Here is a 16,357-nt window from a genome sequence, read left to right as displayed (position 1 = left end):
CAGAGAAAATCCCCTGAAGCTCAAGGACAATCAGGAATATTCTAGACATGCTTACATACTTGGTAAGAGTTGGATAAATCCATCTCCTTTCCAAAGCCTCTTCTGACTCTCTAGGACTTATGGGCCTGTCTGTCTTCCCATAGTATTTTGTGTACTCTGCACTGTAGCATCCACATACCACCATCTATCAATAAAGGGTTACGAAAAATGAGACAAAGAGGAAAAAGTAAGATTTGCTGTTTACCATTGTCAGTCTTTCTCCGTTCTAGGAAGTCAGCCCGTTTTCTCCTAATGATAAGTGTGAGGGTCACATCTTTACTAAAGCACTAGCTACATAAAGCAAATATTCCTATTAGGTATTTTTCTCTTTGTGTGGCAATAGTCTGTGAATTCCTGCCTATCACCAGTACATTTCTACTTAAAATGGTTAAATGGCAAGAAGTAAAACTTGCATTTTTCTATAAAATTTTACAGAAAAACCACATCGTTGCTTTATAGCAACCAGACACTTATCTCAGTTATTATTTTTTCAAGACAACTCAATTAGTGTCTCTGTTTTGAATAGGAGCTTATCTTTTATGACAGTGTGATCTGGTTTTAAAATTACTTGGCCCCATAAAAACACAGACTTGAGTGCTATATTTTTAGTGCTGGAGGGAATCATGTAATCTGGATGCTAAAAGTTAAATTTTGTGTCTTTTATTGAAAATAAGCATTTTTTTCCACTTTTAACAAATTTTATATTGGTTTGATTTTTAGCATCAATGATAACAGCTACCAATTCTGAGCATTTCTTATATGCTAATACTGCTTTAGGTGCTTCCTATAGGTTATTTACCTATAGAAAGGTCTTCTTAAAGTAGACACTTCAAAATATTGGTTAGTCAATAAATAGCTTAATTTATGTCCTACTGGCAATTTGATCCTTTACAAACCCTGTGAAAGAAGGTGTATGCATGTGTGCTAAGTCACTTCAGTCACGTCCAACTCTTTGTGACACTATTAACTATAGCTCGCCAGGCTCCCTGTCCGTGGGATTCTACAGGCAAGAATTCTGGGGTGGGTTGCCATTTCCTTCTCCCAGAATCTTCCCAACCCAGGGATCAAACCCACATCTCTTACATCTTGTGCATTGCAGGCAGATTCTTTACCACTGAACCACCAGGGAAGCTCATGAAAGAAGGTACTATTCCTCTCTTACAGATGGGGGAATTGAGCTTCTGGAAATACTATTAATTGCCTAATTTACAAAACTACTAAAAGTTGACATTAAAACTTAAATGTGAACCTGACAGCAGAATCCATACTCTTAAACACTGCCTCCTTGAATGAGCAGCACAATGCATTGAGCTTACAAATAGATTCTGAGGACTTATTTAATAAAATTACAAAGAATGTCAGTGAATAATTATATGCAGAGGTGGTAACTAGGTGCAATGGAAATAGCATGAGATTTAGAAGAAGTATTTAAAGTTGTGACTCATCTACTTATTCTGTGACTTTGGCAAATCAATTTATTACCTCTCTTGAGGCTGTTTTCCTCGTACAAAAATAGAAATTCATAAAACCATCTATCTCAGTAGGTTATAGTGAAGAGCAAATTGATGTTTCTAAGTGCTTTGTAAATGCTTTTGAAAGGTATGTAAATGAATTGATGAGTGTATTTCATCATTTGCTGTAGCCTTCAAGTAGCAACTTTTCTGAGTGCTTTTAAAAAGTGATTTGATTTATAGAGACACAGGAGTTTCCAGAGCAGCTCTATTGAATTAGAGTGATCTGTTATAAAATGAGATCTGTTATAGACTGCATTCTATAGATCTATTACAGAATAACTCATAAGACCAGCTTTCTTCGATGAGGTACCTCGTTTTTGAGGAATGGTTATTTCACAATACTTTGTAAAGAAATTCTTCACAGATGTTTCTGTCTCCATTTTGGAAGAGAAGGGAGGCAGAGAGGCCAAAGGGAATTAGTGCCAGAGTCAGCTTTGAGGTTCCAAGAATTCCGCCACCTCTCGCGCACAGTTGGGAGTTCTGTGTTGTCTTAAGTTTATATATCTGTCCCAATTTGAGAAAAGTCGAAAGTCTTTACTTTGAGGGCTGTTTAGTACCCTACACAAAATGGCCTCTTTGGCAGACAAATGAATAATCAGTGAAGGGACCCCCCCCCCCCCACTTCCTTCCCGAAGCTCCTAAGACGAACACGTGGGAAGGTCGCGTTCTGTGTCAAGGAATGAGTTCTCCATACCTTTCATTCCAATCTTGTTTATTTTCTTTTTAGTTTAGGAATTTTGAAACTTAACCCATGTACTCCCCTGTTTACTCAGGATTAGCGGCAGAAATGGAGCGGACCACAATAAAAGGAACGCATTTTGTTCCAGGCTTTCAAGAACGTCAACGCAGGCGTATCAGGATTCAGTGGGGACTTTGGAAATCTTTTAATTCTGTGATCAGTGTAGGGAACCAGTCAGGATAATCCACTTTCTTTGCTAGTTCCTCCCTCTGGCTCCCCTCTCCCCCTCACTACACACACACACACACACACACCCCTCATTCACACACAGACCGTCACTTAAGAGCTTGGGTTACTAGTTTCCGTGATTACCTAGCTCCCGTCAAAAAGCTAGCTGTTGTGTCTCTGTCTGGGTGTGTGTTTTGCCGACAGGAGTGTGTGCACGCCGAGTCTCTCTAGGTCGCGTGGCCTCGGCTGGAGATGAAGGCCTGAGGGAAGCCCCGGGGATTACAGCTCCCAGTTCCTCTGGGAGTAGTTTCCTGGGTGCGAATGAAGAAGGGCCGCGCGTGTGGCCGCCCTCCTGTCATCAGCAGCCCCACTCCGCTGAGAATAGTGTCCCGGTAGATTGGGCACGGTGACACGAAAGAAATCGCAGATTAAGTGAGACCATTGCTTGTAGGATCGCAGGGTGGAGAAAGCAAGGGAGAGTGAGCGGGCGCAGTTTATTTATGGAACGTCGGGGCCGTGGCGGCTCCGCGGGTCCTGGAGGCAGAGGACTCCCCTCCCTTCGTGTTTTCTCCCTCTGACCTTGGATGAACTGGCGAGCAGTATATTATGCCGGGTGATCGTGCTGGTTTGTCATGGTTAGCATTCTGGACTGTCACTGGAATGTAGGAAACGGATGAATTTGAATTGAACCATGAGGTGGTCCGCCGGGCCCTCTGCTTGTCTCGGGGAAACCTGTCGCTGTTTGTCTGGGCCCGGCCTAATGAAAGCGATGGAGGGAAAGAGAGGTGGGCCTTTGATCTCTTTGTTGCAGCTGCTCCCTGGGAACTCGCTGAAATCAATGCCCTGTTTTCCTGAAGGAATGAATGGCTCTGCCTAACTAGCTTTGTGAAGCCGTGGGGGAATTCACTGCCTCTGTTTATTGACAGCTGAAAAGGAGCACATGGGGTGGAATGGACCTTCATGTGAAAACCAGGCGCAGGGAAAATTAGACCTCAATTTAACACAGAGGAATTTGGAAATTCACCCCAAAGGAGACGGTGGTTTCTCATGCTTACATTAGAATTACTCGAGTTTGGGGCTGGTGTGTAATGAACAATGGAGGTTCTGTCACAACTATGTTATAAGTAGGAATATGATATGCATAATAAATGATGTTAAGTAGAAGTTGATTCAACACCCTCCTTGTTTTTCTAAACACAGAAGTAGAGAAAGGCAGATGTTAGCCATGATATGTAATCAGGTGGTTCTTTTATTTTTGCTTTCAGAAGAAGAGAAAAAAATTGATACTGAAAATAAGCATTGTTAATATATTACTAAGTTTCTAGAATGTGACTTTTTTTTTTAACTTACATTTTGAAACATCTTTGAACTTTGTATCTAAGTTTCATTCATGGGAACTATTCAAACTATTCCTGCTGTTCTGGATTGTGTGTGTTGAGTGGGAATACAACAAATCATAGTTATTTTTAAAAATGTATATTAGGATATTGTAACCGGAAGTCTCTGTCAAACATAAATAAAACTCTAGACCAATTTAGCATTTGCTATGAGAACGGTTCATAAATCCTAAAATTACTGCCTTACTTTTGACAACACAGTAAAGAAAAAGTCGAGTTTATCGCAAGGAAACATCACCAGACCTTCTTTTATATCTCCCCTCACTGGCTTGATTTCCCAGGAAGAATTTATAGCTTCTTCCTTTGGCCCTCAGCCCTTTGTGCACACCTCTATTATAGCACTTAACACATTGCCCTGTAGCTCTTTGTTTAGGTGTATTCTTTTAGCTGGAAGTAAAGCAGCTGTGTCGTATTCATTTTTATATCTCCAAGCCCAGCAAAGCTCTTGGCTCAGTGAATGCATGCTGAATGAATGGGGATTGATAGCTCCCCGTACATTACTTTGAATGTAATTACTTATGCAGGCTTCAACGGCAAATACTACATTTTAGGAAAACCTGATTGATCTATTGTTACCTGATTGGTGCTATAGCTTTTTAAAATCTTTCCTTTATGGAGAATTATTAAACAGTTTTTCAACGTGGCAAGTTGTTTGGGCAGTCCGTCAGCCTGCAAACAGGAGGCATAGAGAGTGTACGGTGTTGTCCTTTTCAAATCCAAGCCCTCTCCTGTAATATTCTTTTTAAAAATTATGTCTCAGCATAGTGTTTAGATAGTTTCAGTAAGAAGATGAAAAAAATTTTGGAGTTTTGTAGACTTTCACCTGACCAGATTTAGTGATTGAGATGGACAGACTTCCATTCTACATGATTTAATTCTATGGTGGCATGTTAAATAATGCAAAACACAACCTTTGACAGTTTCTGTAACTAACTTTACTACTACTGTATTTTATGAACCCCTTGACTCAGTGAAAAATGTAAAGGAAATTTTGATCCTAGAGGACTAACTCCCGTGATTTCACAGGAGTCTAAGACAAGCCCAGTTCTGAATCAGTCTCAAGTTAAACCCAACTTCTTTTTAAACCAGAGCTATAAGTGGGAAATAGTTGTCAATATTCTTTGGGGGAAAAAAATGACATCTTAAAATCATAATGGAAAACTTTAGAAAATGTGGGGGGTGGGGTGGTTAAGTAAGCACACAAGTATAGGAACTGGCTCATATTTTATTCTCCATGTTATTTTTGTTTTATTTTTACTCCAAGATTATGTCCAAAGACATCTATTTGATTTTCTGTCTTGATTAAAAGTAGGAATGAGGTTTAAAAACAGTTTTACATATTGGTGAGTCGTGGGAGTGTCCTGTGTAGAGTTAGGCGCTTGCGTGGGCCGTACGAATGTGATCGAGTCAGCAGATTGTATTTCTGCTGAGATTTTAGATTTCTTACGAAACAGGAAAATTACCGTGGCCTTGATCATTGATAGACTCTCGCCCCCAGAAGTATTAACTTGTAGATAAGACAGCTGTAAGCCTCGTACTTAGGTTTTATAACTTGGCTGCTCTGTCCTCCCAGTTTCTGGAAGTAATTTTGTGTGACATCATACCTAAGTGGGGGGGGCGGGGAATTGGAGGGTGGAAGGAGAAGTGGGGAGTCCAACAATACTTTTGCATTGGATATTTCAGCTTAAAAGCAATGAGGCATATCTTGTCCCGAATGATAGAAGGACATGCACGCCCCAGGGGGTGACTGCAGTTAAAAGTTGTGTTCTTGCTGTGTTTATAGAACCAGTTAATGTCAACTGCATGATCCTTCATAAAAAGAGCCCTTTTCTTAGGCCTGAAGTCTGTTGTCATATATAGGAAGAAGAATGTCAAGTAATTTAATAAGAGTCAAGCCCTCAAAATAAGTTTGGGAATCGGCATATATGAGGTCTTCATGTTTTTGTGTGTGTCTGTCTCCATCGGCAAACTTCCTAGCAGAAAGATACCAGGTCCTCCCTCTCAGATGGTTTTCATCCATCTAACAAAGTAGACCTGTTGGGGGCTTACCTAGTCATTGGAAGGAGACATCCTCCTTATGGGTTAGGTTGAATGACAGGAAAGACGGGTACACTTATTGTCAACAAGTTTTGCCCTTCAGGCCTCTCCCCTGAGTAGTAACCTTGTCTTTGAAGGAAAAAAAAAAAAATGGAGTTCAGCAAAGGTTCCTTTTGGTCTTAGGTTTTTGTTTTGTTCTTTGTTTGGCTGTTTGTTTTTTGCCTTTTAATGGTCTTTCCTTGCTCTTTGACATGTCTTCCCCTCTTGCCCCTTCAAGCCCTGCTCCTGTGGGTCCACACTCCCATTTCCTAGAGGATAATGTTCTTAGTTGACCCTTTTACAAAAGGTTCTGATTACCATCTGATTGCTTCCTGAAGCTCGGAGACAGTCTCCCTTGAGTTGGGGTCTCTGGAAAAGAATTGCAAATATACCAGTACAGCTTGCTTCCTGGGTGCAATGTTCAGCACTTCACTCACACTGACTCCTTTAATCCTCAGAAGGCCCTTGGGCTGTAGGGACGGTTATCGTCTCCACATTACAGGTGAGAAGCCGAGGCAGAGAGCTGTTCCACAAGCAGTGAGAGGTTTCTAGTGGCTCCTGGTGACACCTGGGTCTGAACGTGGGCCTCCTGGCACCGTGGCTGCAGCTCTTCACGTCACCGTGTTGCGTGTCTCAAACTAAAACTTCTGTAAGAACTGAGATGTGTCTCTGGAAGGTTGGAATATGACATGATGGTATACCGACAAAGTTTTTGATCTGGCATTCCTGAGCTTATGTCCTATGTGTGAATGTCTCCTTACACAGTATTCAGTGTGATTTTCCTCAGTGCCTTTCTTGTTTTAACCTTTTGATTTTTTTTTTCCTCCTCTTCTAGGATTGCTCTCACATCTGGTGTGGCCTCTGTTTCAGGTCACATCTGAAAGTCCTCTGGACCTCAAGCTTAGAAAGGTAAGTGTGTCTCCACTACACCCTCTGACTTCTGTCCAGGCCGTGTGCCGTGTGAGTCTCTGTTCTCTTTCTCCTACTTTGGAGCACACACCACAGCCTTCCACAGTAGAGGGGCTTCTGTCCCAGAGAACACTCACTCTCTTGAGATTTCTCATTTGAGGAACTGTAGGCCTTGAGGGAAAAAAATAGGGTTGGGGAATACAAAAGCCTGTTTTTCACTCTTTAGAAAAATCAAGAGAACATGCTAAGAACTGTCATTGATGTTTATTCATTCATGTAACTTTAGAAATAAGGGGCTTTATACAAACTGACTTTTATTGATCATGACTTGTTGACTAGAAACTTGTGACCTCCCTCCCTGACATTTAAAACGATGTTTTCAAATGAAAACAGATTAATACTAGGGGAACTTGAAGGGGGGGCATTATCCTCCATTTAGAACCGTATTTAGACTGTTGCATATGTTACAACTCAGCCTCTAAATCATGCTCCAGCGTCGTAACATGAGGTGATTTTCAGTTGCATATGTCCTGTCCAAATTTCCTAAGATTATGAAATAAGTATGCTGCTAAATCCAGTGGCGGTAAATTGGTGGGAACTCCTGGTTGACGGGATCCCTGATATTTATCGGAAGTTTTTATTTTTCTCCACCAAACATGTGGAGATTATGATTTGTTTTAAACACCCATTTCAAAATAATGACACCTAGTTCGAGCCTTAAATTTCATACCCTATTCTCTGGTTGTTTTTCTCCTGTAACATGTATTAGTTCTCTGTTTAAGCCCGTTGCCTTCTTCACCCTTCAGGAACCCTCCTCCTGTTTGCAGCCCTGGTGCTAACGGTATTGCTTAACCATAACTGTTGGCCTCTCTCTCCCCACAGATTTTTTTTGCAAAATGTCCTTGACTGTAATATGCCATATTTTTTATTCCAATCTTCTTTGTAAGTTTCCTTATATCCCATTTTATACTTAAGGTTTTTTTTCCCCCTCTCAAACTAGATAAACCACTTCCAATTTCATTTTACTCTTGGGACTGACTTCTAGAAAGGCTGCTCACAGCTGCTCCAGGTGAAAGGCCAAAGTCAAGAGAATATTAGATATGTGTGTTTAAGTTCCTGTTCTCCAAATGGTTCTAATTGAAATTAGTCCACGTCCCCACCCACACATTCAAAAGAAAACTTCTAGCAAAATCTAAAGATGCCAGAATCGCTTCTATATGTCATTTGTGTAGCTTCATGATATGTGTAAGATCAGTTCATGCAACGTCCAATTGTAATTGTTTTCTCTAGTTACATGTGACATTGCCATTAAAAGCCCAGCTAATAATATTATGCTACTTAAGAATTTAGGAGTCTTTAGGCTACATGACATACAAAACTTTGAGGCAGGCAAGACATAATTAGAAATTTCTTTTACAAGAACATGTTAGAAAAGAATTGTGTCATGGTGGTCCAAATCAAAGAAAGATTATTGAACTTAATCAAAAACTTACATTCTTTCTGTTAGATGTACTGTATCTTGACACAGATTATTAATATTTCCCAATTGTGAGCTTATCCAGTGTGTAAAAGCACTCTTGATACTTATTAACAGGGCACATCTACTTTGTACATAAACTTCAGACTCTGCCCCAATCACTGTGCGTCAGTGTGTACATCTGTAATGCGTAATCTCATAACAGCTCTGCCAGGTAGAGAGATGTCAGCATAAAGAGAAGTTAGGGAACTCGCCTGAGGTTACATATGTGGCAAGTAGCAGAGCCAGTGTTTAGACCCAGAGCCATCTGATCCATAGCCGGTCCTCTCTGCACCCAATCTGTCCTTCATAGACTGTGTCTAGCAGAATACTATCATTTGCTTACTGTTTTTTTTTTAACTAACTGTAGGAACCACAACCTTAGTATTAGGTAGAGTATGTTTTTAGTAAAAGAATAAGGGAGAGTAAAACTCGTTATCATACACCACTTTTAGGTAAGGAAAGTTGCTATCTAAGAAATAGTATTAACTTTTTTTTTTTTTTTTTAACTTTCTTGACTCCCCAAAAAGAACGTAGTCAAGGCCTGAGGGGAACCGAGGCATGATATAGGAGAGTATTAAATATTATTGCTACAATGAATAAATAAAGCACATTTCTCTATCAGAGTGTTTAAAATAGCACTAGGAGTTATGCGTGTTTATACTATAACAAAGTGTACTTTATTTGGGGAATAACTTAATTGATCCATTATGTGGCATTACCAAGGTAATTTTTTCTTTTTTGTTTGAGCACAGGAATCAAGAAGTGATTCATAAAAACACACACACTTACAACCAGCATGTAAATTAGAACCACATTAGGGTGATCATCATCTTTTGTTGTTTTCCTAAACTGGTTCCTGTTTGCCTTGTATATTCAACTTAAAGTATGCAAAAGTGTTGCAAGTTCTGACTCAGGAGAGATCTAGAGCTCCCTGTGAACACTCAGTTTTATAGAGAAACTTCAGTGTTCAATAACAGCAGTTAGTCTTTTTGTGTGCAGTTTTCTTTAAACAAAATTGTTGGCTGTGTTTCTTCCCAAGAAATTACTGTTTTACTGATTTGAATGTATAGAATGGATACATGCAGAAGCTACTCTGTCCGTCTGCTGTCTGAGGTCTCTTTCTATAACTCGAGCCTGAGCATATTGCTGTTTTGATTAAAAACTTGCAGTGCATCAGTCAGGACTCTTGGTTGCAACTGACAGAAATTAATGGGACCACTGAACAATTCCAAACGGCCAAGTGACGGGAGCGTATTTGCATGTTAGAAGAATCGCACTGACAGCAGCATTGTGACTAGGATGAAGGGGGGCCAGTCTGAGAACGGAAAGACTGAGGAGTCCGTAGGGATCTCGGTCTCCAGTACATAGAAATGTCCCTTTCCTGATGAGCTCTTTATTTGCCAGGCTGGTAGTCGTTTGAAGGAAGCCACATGAAAATTGAGTTTTGGCCAGTAGAGCAGACTGGGCCCCCATTTTGCAGTGTACCCTCATCCCCGCTCAGTTTTGGGGTGCCACAGATTGGAAAGTGGGTGGTGAGGGTTTGGGGCTGGGCCTGTGTTTGTTGACTGCCCCCTCCAATCTTCCCTCACCCACCCCCCCCCCCCCCCGCCCCAGTGTGAGAAGGGAAGCGAGGTCAACAGAGGCCGGACCCTGGTGAGACCCCTGGCCCCATGCTCTGGTTTTCCAAACGTCTGTCTGCTTGCTCAACACCCCCTGACTTCCAAGTTCCCCATTTGTGGGTTCACTTCATGGGTAGCATTTAATAGAAAATACTCGTTTTCCTAGTAACCAGAGCAGGGAGTGGGGACTGGCTTGGCCTCCCAGCCTCTGTGATGGGGCACGTGCTCCCCAGATGGCCCCTTCTGTCTGAGGTCTGTCTGCCCTCTGGGCATGCCCTGCGTGCCAGGCACACCTAATGGGTGTCTGTGCGCCAGGCAGATGGGGTCCCCTGTTTGCTGGTCCTTGTACATCTGACATTCTGCCAACCAGAGCTCCCTGTTCTATAAGATCTAATCTCAGTGTCCTGGCCGATACATCTCCGCTTATCTCGAATCCTCTCTGGTTTTCATCAGGGACTTTATGAGCCTCATCCAAAGTCTCAGATGTTCAGCCACAGGATTTAAGTGAAATTTGTTTTGAGGACGTGACTGACCTCAGGGTCCAAATCCCTGTAGACATTTGGTGCCACAAGGACCTACCATTACCTCAGTGTCTTTGAATCAACAGATTTGTCACATTTATGTGGTTTCTCCTCTCTGACACCTCAGTTTCCAGCACACTCTCCCTTCCATCTTCTGGGAACCAACAGTCCCACTCTGTCCCCAGTGGGCTGGTCTAGGGGGGCATGTCCAGGCTCAGAAGCAGGGCTGTTCTGGGCCTCAAGGAGTCTAGCAGCATCAGCCTCTCACTTTCTAATCCCTGGTAGACTTATGTTTTCTCTTTTGGTTTTTAAGCAATTCAGAGTTTAAGATAAAGGCCTTAAAGATAACTTTCTCTGCCTCTCCCTCTCAAGTTATTTGCATAGGAATCAGAGGTGTTAATCTTGTGAGTAAACTCCTAACATCTGCCCTTATTTCCTTCCTTCCTTCCTTCTCTATCAGCCCCAGGACCAAAGCACAGACCCCAGCGCCTCTGCAGAGTCCCTTCGCCTCTGCAGCAGAGGGGTAGCATTTTTTTTTTTTTTTTTTTTTTTTGAGAAATAACCTGGCTCTGCGTGGTCGCTGTGGAAGCTAGTCTGTAGCACAGACGGGCATGACCCTGAGGGTGTTGCACTGTAGGCGCTCTCATAAGTCTGACTCTGACTCCCCTCCCGTGTCAAACATGCAGGAAGTGTACTCCCTTTTGTATTCATCATTCCGTCAACCTAGAGAGAAATTTCATTGCAGTCATTCTTCGGTGTCTCCCTCTCTCCCATGGCATGTGTCCTAGAGCCGGCAGGTTTCCATGGCCCCTGGTAGGTGAGGTGTATGATGAGAATAGTTAGGGTGTGATGAGAGAAGCTGAGTGGGCTTTTGAAGCCCTACGCTCTTGCCCCAGGCCTGGGCTCCCTGAGCACAGCCGCCACTGTCTTCTAGAAGGTTCTGTCCTGCCTTGGGGACAAAGCTGTGCAAAGCCCCCCCCCCCCCCCCACCTTCCTTTAGGGGAGAGTATCTTTTTCTCACCCTCTTAACCTCCTTCCAACCCTGAAGTTGAGCAGAACCTCCTCACTGGGTTTAGACATTAAGAAGGATAGACTGCTTCTACCGTCATCTGGGCTAAAACACAAGCAATTACAAAGCCTGCACCTGTTTTAAATGAGCTAGACAGGAAAACTGTTGGGAGGACAAACAAAGTAAAATTCCAGAGTTGTCCTGCCGCACTGATTTGGACTCTGTCATGAAGGCAAAACACCACCCAAACACTGGTAACTATGGAAACGAAGAGAAGGAAACACATCTGAGAGACAATAAGCCCGAAGACTGTGCAGCTTAGTCAGTGAGAAAAATCTAGTATGCCTCCAGGGTTTCTGACTTGGGAGCAGCCAGAAAGCAGCACGGTGAAGAGAGTGACCTGGTACTAATGTGGACTCTCAAAGCCCACGCTTGGGATGCAAAGCCCAGCTCAGCCGCTCACTGACCATGCCACCATAGGCCAATTGACAGAGCTCCTCAGCCTCAGTTTCCCCATAAGTAAGGGGGGGCTAATGCTCCCTACTTATTTGGCTGTTTGGAGCATTAAGTAAAGCCATGAAAACAACGGCCATGACCTGGTGAGCATCCAGTAAATGTTAGCTATAATTACATAGCAGTGCCAGTAGCTAAAGTGGGTGATGCTGGAGAGTGAGCTGTGCAGAGCCCCCGCTTAGAACAGGGGGCCTTCAGGGCCACTGACAGTATCTAAGCTGAGAGATGCAGGAGGGAGGTACGTGGATTTGTCTGAAATGTGAAAGAAATTGACGGCTGAAGACTGTAGTAGATGGATTGATAGTTGAAGAAGATAGATAGTAGATGGTTCAGGACTGAAGACCCCAAGAAGTAGCTGAAACCTTGGGCTGTGACTGAAGCCCCGCAGGGATTGTGTTAGAAGGTAGGGGCCAGGTGCCAGGCTCACGGATCTGTTCACACTCCCAGTTACCCTTTCACAGCATGGGCCTCGGGGGTCATCTTCAGAACGACTCGGTTGTTGTGAGATGAATACAGATATCCAGTTTACGGCCTCCACTCCAGAGGTATAATCTCGGTTGCAGTGATCAGCTCACTGAAGTAAACTTTACTTGTCTAGAATCTACCAAATCGGCTGGGCTCCTTTCCATCAGGAATTATAGTCCTTGGATGGGGGGGCGGGAAGAACTTACTTGAGAGACTTTTCAAAAACAGGGCTTGCACATCTTCCACCCAGTGGACTCCTTCACTGAAAGCCGGGACAGGCCTCCCGGTGTCAGGGCTTGCCCAGTTCTTTCCCACTCAAATCATTTGGCGGGGGGGGGGAAAGTCAGCTTGAAGAATTTACTTAAGTGAAATCGGGAGTAGCTTGAAGTGAATGAGCTGAAACTGGAGGGAAATCCCTTTGTTCAATTTGGGTTTCAGTGAATGCTCAGCAGGCAGCTAAACCAGTTCATTAACAGAGAAGAAGCCGTGTTTCTCAAAACGCAGCCCTCAGCAGCTAATGCCTAGAAAAACAGACTATGACAGCCAAGAATGCATTCTAGAAATCCGAATGCTCTAGATTCAGGAAACCTTAGTTTTTGTCATCACTGAATAAACAAATCACTTCCCCCTGAATATCTCCCCTTTATTTAAGACAATTCACCATACATGATCTGTTTACTGTGCACCCATCCCATTTTCTAGAAAAATGTGATTTTTCCTGCTTCTCTGGAGCTCAGAAATGAATATACTTAGAAATATTTTATGTTACAGGTTCATTAAAAAAAAAACTGTATTATTTTAAATAGAACCCACCTATCAGAAGCTTTTTCTCTGATTTTTGACATCTAAACTTCAGATCTGAAAAACAGCCTGCAAGTGGCATACTGTCAAATGTCTACGTGTTATCCCTGTCTCTGCGCTTTATTAAATTGTTGTAGTCTGCACATGGTTTTTCCCCAGGGCCATGCATGCGTTCGGGTTCTCTGTTGCATTGTTAACTATTTAAGCCTTAGACCCGGCTGAGATGGCAGGGGGGAAAGGCCGAGGGACTTGATCTCCTCCCTGCCAGAGTTCTCCGCTTTCACTGGCGCTGCTTACATTGAACAGCTTAAGAATAAGCTCCTGTGTGAGCCCTCGGAGGCCGAGGGGCATTGTTGAATTCAGAAAGGAATCGCTTTCTTTTAGTGATAATTTGAATATTTTGACAATGCTGCCTGGTTTGCGAACTTCGTGTCATGTGCGCCCTTTCTAGCGAAGCTGAGGAGAGCCCCTGCTTCTCTGAATTTGTAAATTGGCATTGTCCATGGGTGAGATGGGTAGGAGCAAAGGAGGAATCATCCAGAAGAATTCTACTCTCTTGCTTTCATGTTTTTCTCAAGCTCTTAAAATAATTAATATTGGCCTTTGGAGACCACCCAGTTAAACTACCACAATAAATGCTGAGCATTTTGTGATGAAAGATGGACCATGAAGACAATTTGTGACATGTTTATACATGCAAAGCAAGGAATACATTTAAAACAAATACTCTGGATGATTCAGAGAACCTACTCGCCTCCAGCTTTTCCCCTAAATTGTGGTGGCTTATTTTTAGACTTTTGTTGTCTGAAAATGGCCCTAATATTTCCATTTGTAACTTACAAGGAGGTTACTCCTAATAAATGGACATTGCCTTTTTGATCAAATTAAGCAAACAGGCAACCCAGTGAATAAATCCCTTAGGTGAGATATAATTGGCTGTTACATAATAGATTTGCCTTTGTACTGGTAAAGAAAATCCCGAAAAGCTTTGCCCCTAAGAGTATCGACTGGCTGGAATAGTCTTAGCTGGAAGAAGCCGACTTTTATAATTAATTGGTGAACAGAGATACCTGTTTCCAAATGCTCATCAGGGATCGTGGTGTGAAGCTGGCTGTAGACTTTTTCTGGAGACTTCATGAAAACCTAAGTTCCCAGGGCCCCAGCGCTGTTGACAGTTTGTGTTTAGTTTGTTCTGTGGCCTGGGAATGTGTATTTCTAAAAGATTGCCCTGGTGATTCTAACATAGTTGGGTTTGGTAACCATTGAATCATGTATGCAAATTGCAGACTTCAGCCTTTTCACCCTGCACATTGATAAATCTGTATGAAGATAGGAAGCTTTTGTTGAAAATGAGTGCCTATTGGTTGCTGCTGATTTTTTTCAATTCTTAATTTGCTTTAGGCTCTGTTATTGCATGGATTTGCATACCTGTTTTATGGTATTCTAATACTGTTGGTTTAAAAAAAAATGCCATTTCCTCTGAGTGCTCTTTTGAATATTTTATGTAAGCAATTTCTTGTGTTTTCTCTACTTGCAGAAGGCAGGGAGAAACATCAGGGTTTTTCTAATCCACTTGCAAGTAGGACAAAGATTATAATATAAATACTTAAAGATCTTCTTGGGCAAGATTATATGAGCTATTGAAAATCTTTTATGTTAACAATATTATGAACTTTAGCACACCTTTTAAATATATCAGATGATCTCAATGTTTAAGACTTTTACCATGTGGTATATCTGTGACATTTTAAGATTAAGGGTGGTGGGTCTATTGAAGTATTATACCCTAGGATTTTAAAATTTGAAAATGATCTGTCATCTATTAAAGTACCTAAAAAGCAGTAGAGAATGTCCTCTGTACATTCACAGTTGTGTGTGTGTGCACGCATGTATGCTTTTGAAGTAAGCAAGCTCAAGTTGCCACATTAGGGGGGGGACTGTTTTTCTTGCTTCACTCACTGAAGGTGTGCAAGATCTCTTCTTACAGGTTTGAGGCCTCAAACCTTCTGGGAGGACTCCCTGACTGCCTTGGAGCTGACATTTCCTGTCACTGAGTAGGTACGCAAGCTATGATTGCTTTTAAAAATTATTTCTATCTGAGCATGTGTATTAGTAACTGCTTGGAAGCACATAGTAAAGTAAGTCAAGGATGTGCAGGAGGTTCAAGGCACTTCAAAAAGGCTAAATACTTTTCCCCCTCAAACTGTGAAGTACCTTAGAATGGCATTGTTTTAACCTTTTCTTTTTAAAAAGCATTAGGATCCTCTGTGTTTCAGGGAATCAGATCCTGCAATTAGCAACTTCTCATATCCTCTGCTCTCCCCCACCCACAGCCCTGATAATACCTGCAAATCTCTGGAATTTTCTGCTGTCAACCGTCAGTTCAAAAGCTTTAAAGCTGCCCTTTCTCCACTCCCAACTTGTGTACATAAGAAGAGGTGTAAAGGTTGCCTCCCATTTGTGGAAGATGTTGACTGATAAGCCTACGGAAGATGCTAGTCACGTACAAGTTGCCCCAGGGACTTCCAGCTCCAGCCTCCTAGGCTTTGCTGTAAAAGCTACTGCCGAAGTCAGAGGCTGTGTAGACAGCTTAGCCGGGGGCAACGGCAAGGTGGAAGTGGGGAATGCTCCGCTTAGCTCAAAACACCCAGGTTAGGCCTCTGGTTACATGACCTTAAGGGAAGTTAACCCTGTGCATTATTAGGTGCTTTGTTTGGTATAGTTCATTACCTGTTGTATCTTTTTCTTACCGCATATGCACAAAGAACTTAATTCTCTGGACCTCAGTTTCCTCGTCTGTTAAGTGGGGCTAAAGATGCCTTTCTAGCCTATCTAACCAGGCTGTTAGATGGATGTTAGTAGACAAAGGAGCCTGAGAGGACTTTGAATTGAACTGAAATGTAATATTGTTTTACTAAATGTTACTTTGGTTCTGTTTGAAGTAGGATTATCTTACTAAATAGTATTTTGATTTATTGGCCGAGAATTTGAAATCCATCCCAACGTGGCTAACATATCTACTAGGAACTGAGAAAGGCAGTTCTAATTAGTTGGGGGAGGGGGTGGGG

General features: G+C 42.3%; 1 protein-coding gene across 16 annotated transcripts in view; it reads left to right on the top strand.

Moving 5' to 3' along the window:
* Positions 1-16,357, top strand: part of PLAGL1 (PLAG1 like zinc finger 1) — an 88,152-nt gene that overhangs the window by 50,840 nt on the left and 20,955 nt on the right. For 10 of the 16 annotated variants that reach the window (XM_061130326.1, XM_061130325.1, XM_061130320.1 and 7 more), the window contains exons 4-5: positions 6,769-6,842; positions 15,277-15,347. The gene's annotated coding sequence lies outside the window, so the exon portion shown is untranslated. Of the gene's footprint in view, positions 1-6,768; positions 6,843-15,253; positions 15,348-16,357 lie in introns of all 16 variants that reach the window. The other 6 variants (XM_061130324.1, XM_061130318.1, XM_061130333.1 and 3 more) reach the window with 2 other exon arrangements.

This window comes from Dama dama, chromosome 26, assembly GCF_033118175.1.
Source record: "Dama dama isolate Ldn47 chromosome 26, ASM3311817v1, whole genome shotgun sequence".
NCBI classification, from domain to species: domain Eukaryota; kingdom Metazoa; phylum Chordata; class Mammalia; order Artiodactyla; family Cervidae; genus Dama; species Dama dama.
The sequence above is the reverse complement of the archived record's forward strand: the minus strand, read 5'-3'. Positions and strand labels throughout refer to the sequence as shown.